Source organism: Balaenoptera physalus (genome assembly GCF_965194825.1).
Source record: "Balaenoptera physalus genome assembly, chromosome: 15".
Classification (NCBI taxonomy): Eukaryota; Metazoa; Chordata; class Mammalia; order Artiodactyla; family Balaenopteridae; genus Balaenoptera; species Balaenoptera physalus.
In genome coordinates, this window is record NC_138894.1 from 37,566,114 (window position 1) to 37,582,083 (window position 15,970).

A 15,970-nucleotide genomic window follows, 5' to 3' on the forward strand; every position below is an offset into this window, starting at 1 on the left:
TGCCATTGTTCCACTAATATTTTCTTAGAGCAAAATAAAACAATTTTTTTCCTGGTCCAATATTCCATCCAGGATCATTTCTCTTTGGGATCCTTCAGCCTGGAATAGTTCCACAGTCTTCCTTTATCTTTCGTAACCTTGACATTTTTTAAGGATCCAGGCCAGTTCTTTCGCTGCATGTCCTTCAGTTTGGATCTGTCAGATGCGTTCTCATGATGAGATTCAGACCGTGCATTCTTGGGAGGTCTAGCAGTGAGCTGGTGTTGTGATCTCTGAGCATCCTCTCAGGTGGTACACACGGCCAGTCCTCTCTACTGTAACGTTACTATTCATCTCTTGTAATTATGAAGTACCTTGTGGGGATGCACTCTGAGACTGTATAAACATCCTGTTTGCCATCGTCGTTTTGCCCAGTAGATTTAGCATACAGTGATGCTTCTTGCTTGAAACAATTATTACCATGCTGGTTTCCAAACGGTGAATACACCAACCTCTTTTTTTGTTTGTTTGTTTAGAGCCCATTTTCCTATTATTTTCAAAATTTTTATTGTGATAAAATCCAAATAACATACCATCTTAATCATTTTTAGGTGTACAGTTCAGTGATTGCCCTCTTTTAATTCTCTTCATTGCTCTTAACACTCTGAGTTTTTAAAATTTATTTTATTGAAGTAGAGTTGATTTACAATGTTGTGTTAATTTCTGCTGTACAGCAAAGTGATTCAGTTGTATATATAAATATACATATATACACATTCTTTTTCATATTCTTTTCCATTATGGTTTATCACAGGATATTGAATATAGTTCCCTGTGCTATACAGTAGGACCTGTCGTTTATCCATTCTGTATATACTGGTTTGCATCTGCTAATCCCAAACTCCCAATCCATCCCTCGCCAATGCCCTGCTCTGAGTTTTAAATAGGGTGTTATTTATTATCTATCTAGGATGTAAACTCCATGAAAACAGGATCCTTACTTGTCCTATAAACTAGTACATCTCCCCATGTACCTGGAACACTGTCTGACACCTAGAAGGCTCTCAGTAAATACTGATTCATGAATGACTGATTGTAAATGGCTGAATGGAGAAATATGACCCAGCAGCATTTGGCTCACACGTGTCACCCCCTCTGGCCTCTCCAGGCTCCTCGGCTCTGCTCTCACATTAGCTTTCCTTTGATTTCTCATACTGGCCATGCTCTGGTCTACCACAGGGCCTTTGTACATGCTAATGCCCCAGCCTGGAATACTTTCTCCTCCCTGCTTCATTGTTGACTCTTATTCTTCCCTACAATGTCAGCACAAATGTCGCTTTCTTAGAGATGCTGCCCCTGACCTGCCTGACCTGCCTTACTAGGAGGCCAAATTCGCTAATGATAGGGATTCCCAGCACGGCGTGCCCCTCCGACACAGCAGCTGTCACGGGTGCAGGTACAGTTGTTTCTGTGGTTACAGGTCAGTGCCTGTTTCCTGCACCAACCTCCACCTTCCATGCTTGCCGGGATGTTGCCTGGTTTTGCTCACCATTCTACCTTCTACACGGCATTTGCTGAATGCTTATTTCCTCAGCTGAATCACGCAGCATCTAACAACAGCGTTCGTCCCTTTTCTGCAAGAGTGTTCCGTTTGGATGGAGTTGATTGAATGAGCAACTCGGCCAATTTAAATCTTCAGTGTTTGGTAGAAAATTCTTGTCAGTGTTCTTTTAATACTGTGAAATGTTCAACAGTGCTAACAGCACTGTGCTAAATTATTCCTTAGCCTTTACTACTGTCAGATACTTACTCAGAGTTTTAAAATAGTCAAATGCATTTTGTTTGGAATGTTCAGTCCAAATGCTTTCATTTTCAATGCTGAATGATTTGTAAGCATGTAATATTGTGACCCTAAATTGCCAAATGAAGCTCATTTGATTTATTAAAAATACCAACATGATCTGCAAGCTGGGGTAGTCTTGTTATGTTTCAGAGGAATCTAGCTAAGTTTCTTATCAGAAAAATACACTCAGAATAATCTCTTGCTGCATATGAAATGTTTAAACCACCTCTTTGCCTTAAACTTTGTTATGAAAAGCCAATATTCTGGAATTCACTCCCCAAGGTATTATGAGTAATTCTGAGAAGGGAATATTTAAAGACAATGTCTTCATTTTCTTGGCAAATTAAAACCTTGGTTTGAAAGGCATTGCCACCTTCTTAATAGCTTGTGCTTATCTTTGCTGCTCACAGAGATGGCTTTAAATAAGCTACATCCACAGCTTCCAGGAGGCCTTACTTCTGGGTTTTTAAAACCAGGTTCTTAAAAAAATAAACCTGACAAATCTTCCTGAATTTTACAAACTTATTTGCAATTTTACACACTTATTGAGAAGAAAAAACATTTCTTCTCTCTTGTATCAATGTTAAGTTTTGAAGTGGGCATCCTCTCATAAATTACCTGGGTGATTGTAATGTACAAAGCAGCAGCATAAAGATAACCACAAGTTACCACCGTCAATGACACTGAACATTTTCTGTAGAGCAGAGATGCCTCATGTTCACATGTATCTCATGGCAATCCAACTCCCAGAGAGACAGGGTAAAAATACAGACACATTATACTTTGCACTTACCCTTTTATGAGTCATACATACAATGTACATATTATACAATTGCACATACACATTACTGTGTTGGGCGATACATACAAAACATTGCTCTCTTTCTATGGGTAAATATTTCACTTTATCTAAAAGAGACAATAAGGGGCTTCCCTGGTGGCTCAGTGGTTAAGAATCCGCCTGCCAGTGCAGGGGACACGGGTTCAAGCCCTGGCCCGGGAAGATCCCACATGCGGTGGAGCAACTAAGCCCATGCGCCGCAACTACCGAGCCTGCGCTCTAGAGCCCGCGTGCCTAGAGCCGGTGCTCGGCAGGAGAAGCCACCGCAATGGGAAGCTCACGCACCACAATGAAGAGTAGCCCCCGCTCACCGCAACTAGATAAAGCCCACGTGCAGCAACGAAGACCCAAAGCAGCCAAAAAAAAAAAAAAAATAATAATAATAAAAGAGACAATATATATATAAATATTAGAAGTTAGAGAAGAACACCCAAAACTTAGTTTTGTCCTATCAAGAGCTGGCTTCAAGCAGGTATAGCTGAGCTGCTTGCAGTGTTTCTTCCAGCCCAGTGCATGTATACACTGGTGATGTACCTGATGGCACATTTGCATGTGAGCAGACATGAATGGGCTTTACTTTCCAAAAAACTACCGACTCAGAAATAGAATTTTCCTATTCAAAGACATGTTTTAGGCAGTTCTCAAATCTGCAGAAGGAAAAGAAGTCATGGAAAAGAAGAATTAACCCAAGATATTGGTAGTCTCAGACGTACTTAAATTAGGAATTTTAAAATGCATGGCTTATTATAGTTTTTCAAATAGTTAGAGAAGGTGGAATCAAGTGCCTGTAGAACCCCTGTTGCATTTCTTTAGAATCTTCAGGGTTCTCAGAACACAGTTTGAAAACTTCTAAACCAGATCAACATCTTCATTTTATTGCTGATTAGAGGGATGTCAAAACTTGATCAATTGATTTGCCTGCAAGTCCATCGCTGGGTGGGGTGTGTGGTGGAGGAGCTGAGATTATGATCCTGCCCTCCTGACTTTAGGGTGGTTAGGACTGGTCTGAAGTGAGAGAGGAAGAGGCAGAGAGAAAGAAGAGAGAGAAAAGAGGAGAGAAGGAGAGGAGACGAGAACGAACCAGTTAATGTCAAAGGCGGACAATAAATAGTGATTACCTAGTTAGAGCTGCAAATGATGGTTACTAGTTAGATTTTTAAAAATAGCCTTAATTTTTTAAAGAGCATTTTTAGGTTCACAGCAAAATTGAGCAGAGGTACAGAGATTTTCCTATTTACTCCCTGCCTCACATACATAGCCTCCCCCCATGTCAACGTGCCCAACCAGCTTGGTACATTTGTGACAATCCATGAACCTGCACTGACACATCATTAGCACCCAAAGCCCGTAGTTTACATCGAGGCTCAGTTTTACTAGTTAGATTTTAAGTAAAGGTTCAGGTTGGAGGAGGGGCTTCCCCCGGCCCTGGAAAGAGAGGTAGGGCCCAGATTGTCACCACCCACAAAGGTGTGGCACATCCCTATTGTACCACAAGCTGGGGGCAGGTTGTTCCCCTGTGGGCCGTGGCTCCCTCCCACTTCTCCAATAACTAGTGGCACTTTGTACGCCAGTCCTAGCGTGAGGCGGCTGTCCTGATTCAAGGCAGGGTGATAACACAATGAACCAGTCGCGAAAATGGATCTGTTCCTTCCCTCCTGGACAACTGCAAAGCCAGAACTGGATCGTTTTCTGTGTTGAGAATTGTGCTTCTTATAGGCTTATTATGCCTGGGGCTTGTGGAACCTATGACTTTCCCTAGAAGTTGCCTGATTAAACACTAACATCTAATGCAAATAAGCAGCCATTTTCTAAAATGGGGCCATTGCCGAGTAATAGCATATATTCTTCCCTTCCTCCTATTACTGCTCCCACCCCCGCCCCTCCACTGGCTGGGCTGGCTTCACTTGCAGGTAACCTCCTCCTGTGCCCTTTTCTTGCCTCCTCCAGCCCTCATAGATTTTTTAATAAATTTATTTTATTTATTTATTTTTGGCTGCATTGGGTCTTCGTTGCATTGCGCGGGCTTCTCATTGCGGTGCCTTCTCTTGTTGCGGAGCACGGGCTCTAGGCACGTGGGCTTCAGTAGTTGGGCACACGGGCTCAGTAGTTGTGGCTCACGGGCTCTAGAGCGCAGGCTCAGTAGTTGTGGCACACAGGCTTAGTTGCTCCACAGCATGTGGGATCTTCCCAGACCAGGGCTTGAACCCGTGTCCCCTACATTGGCAGGCGGATTCGTAACCACTGTGCCACCAGGGAAGCCCAGCCCTCATAGATTTTTGTGTTCTGTCTCTATACTGATACATTCTCTTTCCCAGTTTTACCTATTAGCTATTTCTCTCCTTTATTGAGTTACTAAGAATGCATATATTTATTTATAACCAGCTCTTGGATTAATCAGTTTTGTTTCATTAATTTTTGTTATCTTATTTAATTCCTTTCCTCTTTCCTTAGGTTTATTCTGTTTTTCTAACCTTTAAAGCTGAATGCTTAGCTGTTTTATCTTCATTCTTGTTAATGGAAGTATTAAGGCTATGAGTTTGTTTCCAAATATGGCTCTGGTTACAGCTCCTAACTGTTAATATATTATGTCCTCTGTCATTTTCTAAATAATATGCGATTGCAGGTTAGACTTCCTCTCTGAACAAATGTTATTTTGGGGAGAGTTTTAAGATTTCTAGGTGGCAGTTTTTTGTTGTTAAAATTTATTAGCTGGTTTTAATGTTTTGTGGTCAGAGAATATGTCTTTCTCAGTATTTAAGGTTTACTGGAAGTTCCTTTGTATGCTAATTTGTAATGAATTTTTATAAATGTTCCATTAAGGTATAATACAAATATCTCTAAGACCTCCTGCCTGTTTTTAATATGCAATTTACCTTTTCTTTTAATACGCAATCAAAATGGTTCAAGCCCCTATTCTACAAACTGTGGGAAGGCCTGTGCCTTTCCCAGATTCCCCAAGACTTATGGCGTGGAGGCGTGAGCATTTCTTGGTCCACCTCTTACTCCATGCTTTTGGTGCTTCTGACCATGACCAGCCTCAGCAGGCTGTTGGTCATGACAGGCCCATTACACTGCAGTATCAAGTCATGCCATGATCTCAGTGGCTGAACGCAGCAGAGATTTCTCTCTTGCTCCTGCTGTATGTCCACTGAATTTTGGTGGGGAGACGTGTCCCATGTCTTCCTTACTCAGAGACTTAAGCTGGTGGAGTTGTCACCATCTGGAAATTGCCGGTAGCTGCAGCAGGAGGAAGGGTTCTAAAATACTTCTTTCCAGATGAACACCTGTCCATATTTCACTGACCACAAAAAGACACGTGGCAAGACCAAACTGGAAGAGAGTGGGGAATTACCATCCTCTCCTATACCTGAAAGTAGAGAGGAAACAGATCCCGGTGAGCATTGCACTTGAGAGCTTGCCTTCCAGAGGAGCTGCCCTCTTTGTTAATACATTTGCTCTCACCGAACCTGTCCTTTCTCCTTTATTCTCCCAAAGCACCACTAACTCGAGGCTCTTCTGCATGTCAGACTTTTTTAATCAAAGGGTGAGACAGACAGAAGCCATTCATAGTATAGGGCTGGAGACAACTTTTACATTCAATGTCAGACATCAGTGATTCTCGAAACGGGAATTTTTCACTGCCTGCTTCTGTCTACAGGCCTCTGTTCTTCGCTGTGTTCTGTCCCCGCATCTCTCATCTTTCCCCATTTGCTGTTGGTGCACTAATTACTTCCTCTGTAGGGCAATTTATCCCCCTGTCTCACCATCTTTATCCACATCAAGGCTGGGGAGGGTTGGCAAATAAAAGGAAACACTTGTTTCCTTTACTAACTGCACTTCTGACACCAAACGTCTGACTCTTTTTCCCCGCACGGACCAATTCTCCAACACTAGCTGGGTGTCCCGTAATTCAATTCAATCCTGACGCTATTTACCTGGAGTAAGAGCCTACAAGTTAAGGGCTCAGTCCCGTGAGGTTGCCCCCATTTCAGATACCAATTGCAAGTCCAGGCCTTTGCAACTTCTGACTGACTGGCTATAAACCAGGGGTTCCCACAGCCCCCTCCTTGGGTTCAATAATTTGCTAGAACATCTCACAGAACCTGGGGAATCACTTACTTACCTCCACCAGTTTATTACATAATAAAGGATATAATAAAGAATAAAGATGAACAGCCAGATGAAGAGGCACTTGGTGAGGTCTGGAAGGGTCTCAAGTGCGAAAGCGTCTGTCTCTGTGGAGTTGGGGTGCATCACCGTCCCAGCACGTGGGTACGTTCACGCTCTCCAGACCCTGTACTTTAGGGATTTTAATGGAGGTTTCATCACATAGGCATGATTGATTGATTATTATCTCAACCTCCCGCTCTTCTCCCCACCCCAGAGGATAAAGGGTGGGGCTGAAAGTTCCAAGGTTCTACTCATAGCTTGGTCTTTCTGGTGACCATCCCCCAACCAGGAGCCTACCAACTGTTACCGCATCAGAACAAAAGATGCTTCTATAACCTAGGAACTTCCAAGGGATTTAGGAACTCTGTGTAAGATGCGTCTATCACCCCCTCGCTTAGGAAATTACAGGAGTTTTAGGAGCTCTGGGTCAAAGACCAAATATTGGAACAAAAGTCACTCCTAGCACCCCTATTATGGAAATTTACAAGGGTTTTAGGCGCTCCAGGTTGGAATTGGAAGCACTGACTAGTATATATATTTCTTATTACTTCACAGCAAGGGAGGCAGGAGCTCACTTTTCATTTTCTAAGGGTCCATCAAAAAATTTCCTAGGCCAAAAAACAAGACAAAACAACCCACCCCCTCCACTATCTCCCTGAATAAATGATGCTTTTCTTAGAATAAAGAAAAGCTTTGCTGAAATGTTTGTTTTAACTGGCATTTTATTCTGCTATAGACGCTTGCAGTGAAATTCTTTTTTATAATGTTATGTTCAGTATACACCTTGCTATCTAAATCTATTGGGTTCCTGAGTTTGTATTGTGAGGACGTGGATAGTAAGGGATTCTCTTAAGTTTAAGTAATCAACCTATTCAGGTTCTTTACCTCCTTGCCCATTTTTTTAGCCTCTTTAATTTGTTATGACTGAGAAGCATATTAATGTCATCCATTATTATTGGGATCCTGTTATTTTCTCACCAATTCTCAATAGATTTTGCTTTATATCTACAGTCCAATACTATGTTATGTGATGCATAATAGTTCAATATGATATTTTCATTGTGGGAATTACTCTTTTCAAATATAAAATAATCTTTGTATCATCTAGAGTTTTTTACCTTGAATTTTATTGTTTTTGATATAAATATTGCATCTCATAGATTGTTTACATTTATTTCTCCCTGGTGCATATTTATCCAGCTAATTACTTTTAGTCATGTTGTATGACTTCATCAAATACATATCTTTTTCTTTTAGATCTGGATAAGATTTATTGATCAGATTGTTTTAGAAAACCAACAGCAAAACACTGACAAGATACGTAAATACAGATTGGACATTTTAGGGTAAATTCACTATATTTCCTACCTGCTTGTAGGAAACCAGGTAAGGTGGGAAAAGCTGTCCTGATCATACGGCATGCACACCAGAGTGCAAAAGGACTTCCACACTATTTAACAGGACTGTGGCAAATAGTTTTAAAGTAAGGCAAGCATCGTGTGTGGCCTAAGCATACCCTGTACCAAGAGCTAAGCCCAGGCTCGCCTCAGAGACTGCATGTGAGTGAGGTTTCCCTTTCTTGCTTAGTTCTTCCAGTAAAATCCTCATTGGCAGGTGCCTTTACAGGGAGATGCCTGGCGCTGTCCCTGCTCAGACTCTGTGTACAAGGAAGCAGCTTTAGAGAAAGTCAGTGTGTTTCTGATGCCTCCTTTGTATTCTAAGTGTGCAACTAGTAAAACAGCAATTACTACAGCTTGGTGAAACTGCCTCTGACTCACCCTGTACAGTGACTAAGCACGGCCTTTTAAAAACTTCTAAAAAGTGAAACAAATAAAAGATAAAAACATGAAAATTATATTAAAAAGATGGTACCACTTTTGAAGCACAACTCAAAACTTCTTTTTGTAACACTAGATGAGGGAAGAGGTCTCTTTCCACCAAATCTAACGACCTTAGAAGGGAAACGCCACTGCTGGGCATGATCTGGTGGCAACGCACACAGAGGTTACAGAACTCTACCAAGCCTACCTCAGGCCCTTCCAATGCTCCTAGAGCCCCCGAGGCATTTGGGGAACCTAAGCAATTTAAGCAAATGCTGACCAGTTTTGGAAGCTTATGATCATAGGACCATGATCCCTCATCCATCCTGCAGCTCAATGCTAGAACAATGAAGAATAAAGAAATTGACTTTTTGTGCTATATCAGAGTGCTGGCAGGTAGACAATTCAGTAACCCATGCCACCTTCTAAACATTTTTAAGACCACATAAAGACAAACTGGTTTTACAGAATTAAGACCAAGTAGTCTTAGAGGATAATTCAACCTTTTCTACAAGCCAAGCTATATGGGTTATAGGAAAGGTTGAGGCTCCTTCAAGAATAGTGGAAAAGCAAGTATTTGCAAAGAGCCAGAGAAATGTATTCAAATGATGGGATTTCCTCTGCATAATACACAGCTTTTGTCTTCCAATATGTGCTAAGAGTTCTTTGGTGATTATAGGAGAGACAGCCTAGAACTCAGGGCAGGAGACTATGCCAAAGCAGAAGAGTGAAGAGTGACATCTAAACTCACCATTAACCGCTGTCATCAGGTTGACCGCCTACAGCTAACTGGGTTGCTTATATGTGTGCTGGTTTCTAGCCCCTCCGTGATTCCTGCTTTTCAATTTCTAACTACACATTAGCCCCACTCCATTGAAAAGGAGGTGCTTGTGGGAAAGGGTAGGGAGAAGGAAGAACTATAAATGAATCAACTGTTTGATAGATAAGTTGAAACACTGATTATCTATGGATTTCAATTATCTGTGCTTTACTCTGGGTAACGAAAGGTCACTGTTAATACACCTTTTGCTTAGAAATGTTAATGTTTATTATTGTATTTTTAAATCTAGCTATGTAATGGACATGAATAGCTTAGAGCAAATTTTTACATCATGTCACCAGGGCCCTGAAAAAAGAAGATTTGCCAGTAGAAAGGGTTTCAGTTTGGCCCCTGAACAGTTAAAATTTCAATCTATTCTATACTGGTTTATAGATTTTCCGGAATATGGAAAATACTTTATTAAATGAAGAAAGCATCATTTTCTTCATTTAATAAAGTATTACATTCACAGGTAAATTAGTATACATGGGAGAACTGATAGTATTAAATATTAGGTTTTAATTCTCCATTTAGAAAACTCCTTACAGGTAGACTTCCTTGTTCCTAGGCAAAGAAATGTAAGGTATGCAAACATGAGATAGTACAAAGATGACAGGGGAAAAGTCTCAATTCTAACAAACCCAAGAAACAATAAATCTCTAAGAGTTGGAGTAAGGAGACACTGGACTTGAAAGTCCAGCTTTACCAAGAGTTGGCCTAAGCCAGCCAATCACATCTCAAATTTTTGGTATAATTTGACTCTAAAGTAATGAGCTGGCTTCCCCAAGACAGATACAAAATAGTAGTCTACCTGCTTTATAGTCACACCTTATATATAATCTGTATATATCCATATGTGTTTCTATATATTGCACTTAAACTTACAGGACTGCAGTAAGATGTCTGGGAGTACCTCAAAGAGGCAGAGAAGCAGCAGGCATAAAGTTTCCTAAATCAAGTAACAGTGTCAGGAATTCAGAGTACTGGTTTTGGATATACTAAAATGCCGGGTGACTCCTTATATAAAATTCTAGTCATCTACATTTAAGTCACCATATACACAGTCTCATTTGGCATCCAGAACATGTGCACATGTGTGGTTCTATAGCCCTCAGAGCTGATCATACTACATCATTTTCACTAGTGTTATATTAAAAGAAGACACTTTAGACCAAGGATATGTACTTTTATGAAAACGTCACACACAAGGTCTTGGATGTCAGGCCTCCAAAGTCTACCTCAAAGAAGACCGCCTTCTGGGCTTCCCTGGTGGCGCAGTGGTTGAGAATCTGCCTGCCAATGCAGGGACACGGGTTCGAGCCCTGGTCTGGGAAGATCCCACATGCCGCGGAGCGACTAAGCCCGTGAGCCACAACTACTGAGCCTGCGCGTCTGGAGCCTGTGCTCCGCAACAAGAGACGCCGCGACAGTGAGAGGCCCGCACACCGCGATGAAGAGTGGCCCCCGCTTGCCGCAACTAGAGAAAGCCCTCGCACAGAAACGAAGACCCAACACAGCCATAAATAAATAAAAAAATTAAAAAAAAAGACCGCCTTCAGAAGGTTTTAAAAAGGATGCTAGCAAGTGTGGATTGAACCAGTCTCTCTTTCAGCTCTCTGGTGTCGTAGAACTAGAGACCTGCTTATATCCCAAGGACTATGGAGGGATAAGCACAGAGGCTGAGCATTCAGTCTTTGGTCCCTATAAATCCAGAACAAAGATCCTTTTGCCACCCTGGGTAGTGGGACTTGTTTAATTATGGATAGTTTTCCCCCAGACTTCCAGAGACTAGATTGGAGTCAAGCAGCAAAGCTTTGTTTTGAACTAATGGAGCTGCTCAGACTGACTTGCTCTGGAGAGAGCTCCTCATTGGAACAAGCCTAGCAGTGGGTGGTAAGAAGTTAAAGGCCTGACTGGTCATGGCAAGAGGGGGATGGGGCCTCTGGAGGAGTTGCTCCTTTTCCTGCCTCTCGCCTAGCCCTTCACTCCCCCAAAAGGACCCAAACTCACAGATGAAAGGTTGTTACAAGACCTTGCAGAACACAGGCTCTATGAAATCAACCCCACATGGATGGGAGGTTATAATAAGGCCTGGAAGTTAGGAGTCCAAGTCTAGAGGCCACATTTTTCTCTTCCCCAGAACTGAACACCAGATGGTAACTTTTTAGCCATAACTCAAAGGTGATTTTAAATTCACACATGAACCTAAGAGATTCCCTTCTGGGACAAAGGAAAAAGAAGAATAATTTTCAAAGCTAAGCGAAAAAGAGGCACTTAAAGCAAAAACATGTCCCTAGTCTCCCATCTGAGTCTCCTGTTATGATGTAACCAACGGGGTGGTCAGCACTGTGCCCTCCTGCACACCTTTAGCACCTTTCATACACCCAAGGACTTCCAGCTGCTCACGTCTCAGTGACCACTCTAGCAGCCTGATGGCAAAGCAAGTGAAAATTTAGGTCATTTCTTTTTTAGAATTAAAATACAACACAAAACAAACCAGAACTAAAATTTCACACCAAAGTGAATGATCCTCAGTTTCATTCCTTCCTCATGCTAGTTTTTAAAATGATACTTAGTTCATCAAGAAGAATGACCTGTGGCTTTTCCCCAAGACCTTTTTTCCAGTTACTAGGCAATTACTCACAGCACCATGCACATTAAAGCAGACAGAGAACGAGGCAAAAAGCTAAGAGAAAAATCAAGGGCCAACTGGCTTTCTAGAGATAAAACCCATCGCCTGAGAATATGGCAGGTGCACGGCCCAGAGTGAGAAAAGAAACAGTTCTGAAAGGAAATGGCCAATATGACAGTCAAAGCTCACAGCCCAGAGCAGAAGCCCTCCCTGCCCTGCTCTACTCTGGCCTCTCACGAACTTACATTTATGTCCCACAGCATTTATGCCACACACTTAGGGTCTGCAATTCCCCACAATGAAGTCAAAAAGATACTTGAAACCATTAATAAGCATAGGGGAATTTTAAAACTGCCCAGAACGAAGAACTTTGACCACCATAAATTTCTTGATTTGAAATGTTCTTGGTGCCATAATTTCTAAGAGCAATAACAAACAGCACAACTACAACACACAATAAAGTCTTTAGACAAGTCAACTCTAACCGCTGCTGGCACCATAAGGATGAGAAAAGAAATCACTAATCAAGAGCTGCTGAGCTACTTAACTTTTCTCCAAAGTCAAAGGATCGGTTTGGGTACCTAGGCAGCAAGACATCAACCACCGCTGCCATTAGATGCAGCTACTCAATTAGATGTACCTTTGAAAACAGGAAGTTAAACATCTAGCTTTCCCTATAATCTGCAAGAGTCTCAAGGTTAGCCTTCTTGTTCTATCCCCAAAACTTCTTGTTGTTGTTGCTGGATTTAATTTTTTTTAATTTTATTTTTGTTTTTATTGACGATGTTGCTTTAATTTATAGAGCACTTCCTGAAAGGGTCATATGTTTATAGAGTTCCTTTAAAATTTTCTTGATCTTATCTTGATTCATCACATTATTAAGGTGCTTTCAGACTTTCCCTCAACTCCATCAAGGAAGAGGGAGTATGTGAGTATGTGTGTGTGTACTGGGGCAGAAGGGAGAGAAGCAAAGAGAAAAGCACAAGGGAAAGTGAGATTCCATAAACTTAAAACAATTTACAGAAAGGCATCTGATGTATTTTCTGAATAAGGCCTTGATCAGGGTAACCAATCCTCTCTGTAGCACATTCTACACTGCCCATAAATAAAGGAGTCTCTTTAATATTTCCAGTATCAATGAACAGTCCAGAAATCCTCATTTCAAGCCCTCGATGAGTCCCTGTGTGAGTCCAAGGTGCAGAAGCTGTGTTCGGGAGAGGTTTGCTAGGTTGGGGGAGGCCGCAAGCAGCTTCTCCCACGACAGTTCCAGCAGGCTAGGAACCACCACCAGCCAGATCTTAAACAACGACCCAGTCCGTTTATTTTCGTGGATGTTCACCACTCCTCCATGAATGTACATGCAACCAGCTGGTGTAACAGCTGCACCGTGAAAATGAACTGGCTCTGGCATGGTAGCTGGGAGCTTTACCCATTGAAAAGTCTGCAGATTCAGCTTCCAGATATCTCCCAGAATCACTTCTCCATTATAGCCCCCGCAAATAAACACATCATTTTTTATCTGAACACAACTGTGACATCTTCGGGCTGCAGGAAAACCTATTTTTTCATGGGGTTTTGTTGCAATTTCCTCCCATGCATTCGTTTCAAGGTTGTATGCATGAATCTTGTTTAAGGAATAAGCTGTCCAAGAAGTACCGCCTCCCAAGATGTAAATCCTCTGCCCATCATGTGCAATTTCATGTCTGTATCTCTCTTCTGGTAGATCACAGGATAGGTTGTTTGGTTTCAGTTGTGTCCACTCTCTGGTACTGAGATCTAATTTGTGCAGGTCTGTGCTGTAAATATAGCCAGTTGTCCCTCCAAAGACATAAGGGGAGCCATTGATGATAGCCATGGCCTGTCCATATATACCACTGGGTTTCTTCCCCGGACAGCTGGGTAAAGCCCATCTCTTATACTTCACGTTACAGACATGGACGTCATTGCCGTTGCTCTCACCAAATGGGATGCCCGTTCCTCCAAACACTAACAGGTTGTTTCCATGCAGCACAAGTGACATAGATGCCAATGCTCGGGGCATGTAGCCATCTGTGCCCATCTGGTGCCATACTCCTGTAGCAAAATGATACCTCCAAAGTTCCCTGAAGAGAGGATAGTCTTCATTATCTGGCCCTCCTGATTCATCATAACCTGGGTTGTAACCTCCAAACACATAGATTGGTATTAGCTGCCACACAACGATGTCCGCCTCGTGCTGGTGGAGGTCTGTGGCCTGGCAGGTGCGGCCACCCGGAGAGTTGCACGAAGCGGTTGAGCTGGCCGGTCCCCCGACCCCCACGCCCCCACCCCCCGCTGTCCCCAATGACCCCGCCAGCCCCGCTATCTCCGCCGCCGCCACCGCCACCGCCGCCGCCGCCACCGCCTGCGGCGCCTCCTCCCCGCCGGCGGTTCATAACCCGCTAACGACTGCGGCAGCCCGGTCGCGGCAGCCCGTGGCCCGGCGGCCCTAGCTGGGCCTCCTGCCTGGGCTCCTCAAGAGACCCCACGTGACTTTTTATGAGTAGTCTAGAGGCGGATTTTGTTTGACATTCCCACGCCTATCCTGTCATAACCACTTTATACTTGTGTCTTCAAATCTCTGGCTGCAACATAGCATGGGAATCCATGTCTGTCCTGGCCGTGTTGCATGACGGACACTGCAGACCTGGTACAGATGTGGCATGAGAGATGCTCACAGGGGTGATATGTGTGTGGAATGGCTCTGGCCACTGGAGGAGCACCTTCCACATCATAGTGGGAAGTTTGCTAAATTTTCTGGAGGGTATAGACCCTGAGGGGAGGCATTTAGTTGGGGAGGAATAAGGCCTCACCTTCCAGCTAATGAGCTTTCTTTCTGTCCTGCAGGCGACAAAGACAAGTGCCCATATCAGTCACTATTTGTGCCTCTCCTTCAAGCTCACAGATCTCGTGACAAGTAAATATTCATCCATTGTTTTAGCTCTAGTCTAATTGTCAGCCTTCATTTTTGGAGCTCTTATGAGTTATGATCTGGTTTTGTATGTGAGTTGACATTGGTTTTTAGCGAAAAGTTGGGGGAGGGTGAGTTATTGATCACTAGCCAGATACCATCCTAACCTGGAATTTCTTAAAATATTTGTAATCATTTAAAAAATCCTGGTCTTCCCTTACTGGATTCTTGTTTTCATTTACCGATAAGTCTCACAAATGGTGTTAATTTAGAAAATAAATAAGTAAACGAGCTATAGACACAATTGGAGGCCTTGTAGTATCCTGGACTCTGGAATCAGATGAATGCAGGTCCAGTGTTCAGTTCTGCCACTTATTAGCTGTGTGTTCCTGGGCAACTCACTTAAACTCTCTGGGCCTCACTTTCCTTTTCTGTAAAATGGGGATAATCATTTCCACTCTAAAGAGTGGTAGTGAAAATCAGAGGCAATCTGTGGCGTGTTTGCCAGAACGTGCTCTCTTTCGGCCTCACATGGATTTGAGGAGCTGAATCACAATCGGAAGAATTCTTAGGGAGATGGAATCAGTGCAGGGGAACTTGGATGAATTCAATGTTTCAAAACAGTATGAAGCCTGAAGTATCCTTTTTATAATAGGGATGGTCTCTCTCCTGAATTGTACTTTATGAGCATCCTCGACGGACTAATGATTCTGCCTCCCTCCAAGCTGATGTTATTTAAGTATTCATTTAACTTTTATATAAAGGAGGAGTGAGGAGAAATAAATTCTCCTCATGTCCAAAATAAAGAAAACACTCCTAAGATTTTCTGAACTGGGCAGCTTCTCAAAAGGCATATGAAAAGTTCTAGAAGTTATATAATAAGCTAAATAGCTTATCTCAGTACAGAGCACTCTATCCTGTCTTTAATTTAGAAAT

The 15,970-nt window shown here is 42.5% G+C and overlaps 1 protein-coding gene, 1 long non-coding RNA gene and 1 pseudogene across 3 annotated transcripts in view; 1 reads left to right on the forward strand and 2 right to left on the reverse strand.

Moving 5' to 3' along the window:
* LOC309643419 overlaps positions 1-15,970 on the reverse strand; it is a 149,901-nt gene that overhangs the window by 123,568 nt on the left and 10,363 nt on the right. The gene's annotated exons all lie outside the window — the stretch shown is intronic.
* Positions 1-15,970, forward strand: part of ADD2 (adducin 2) — a 110,408-nt gene that overhangs the window by 25,415 nt on the left and 69,023 nt on the right. The window lies entirely within an intron of this gene.
* On the reverse strand, positions 4,634-14,519 carry LOC309643480 (kelch domain-containing protein 10 pseudogene; annotated as a pseudogene). The gene has a single exon. The product of its transcript is annotated as a kelch domain-containing protein 10 pseudogene (transcript).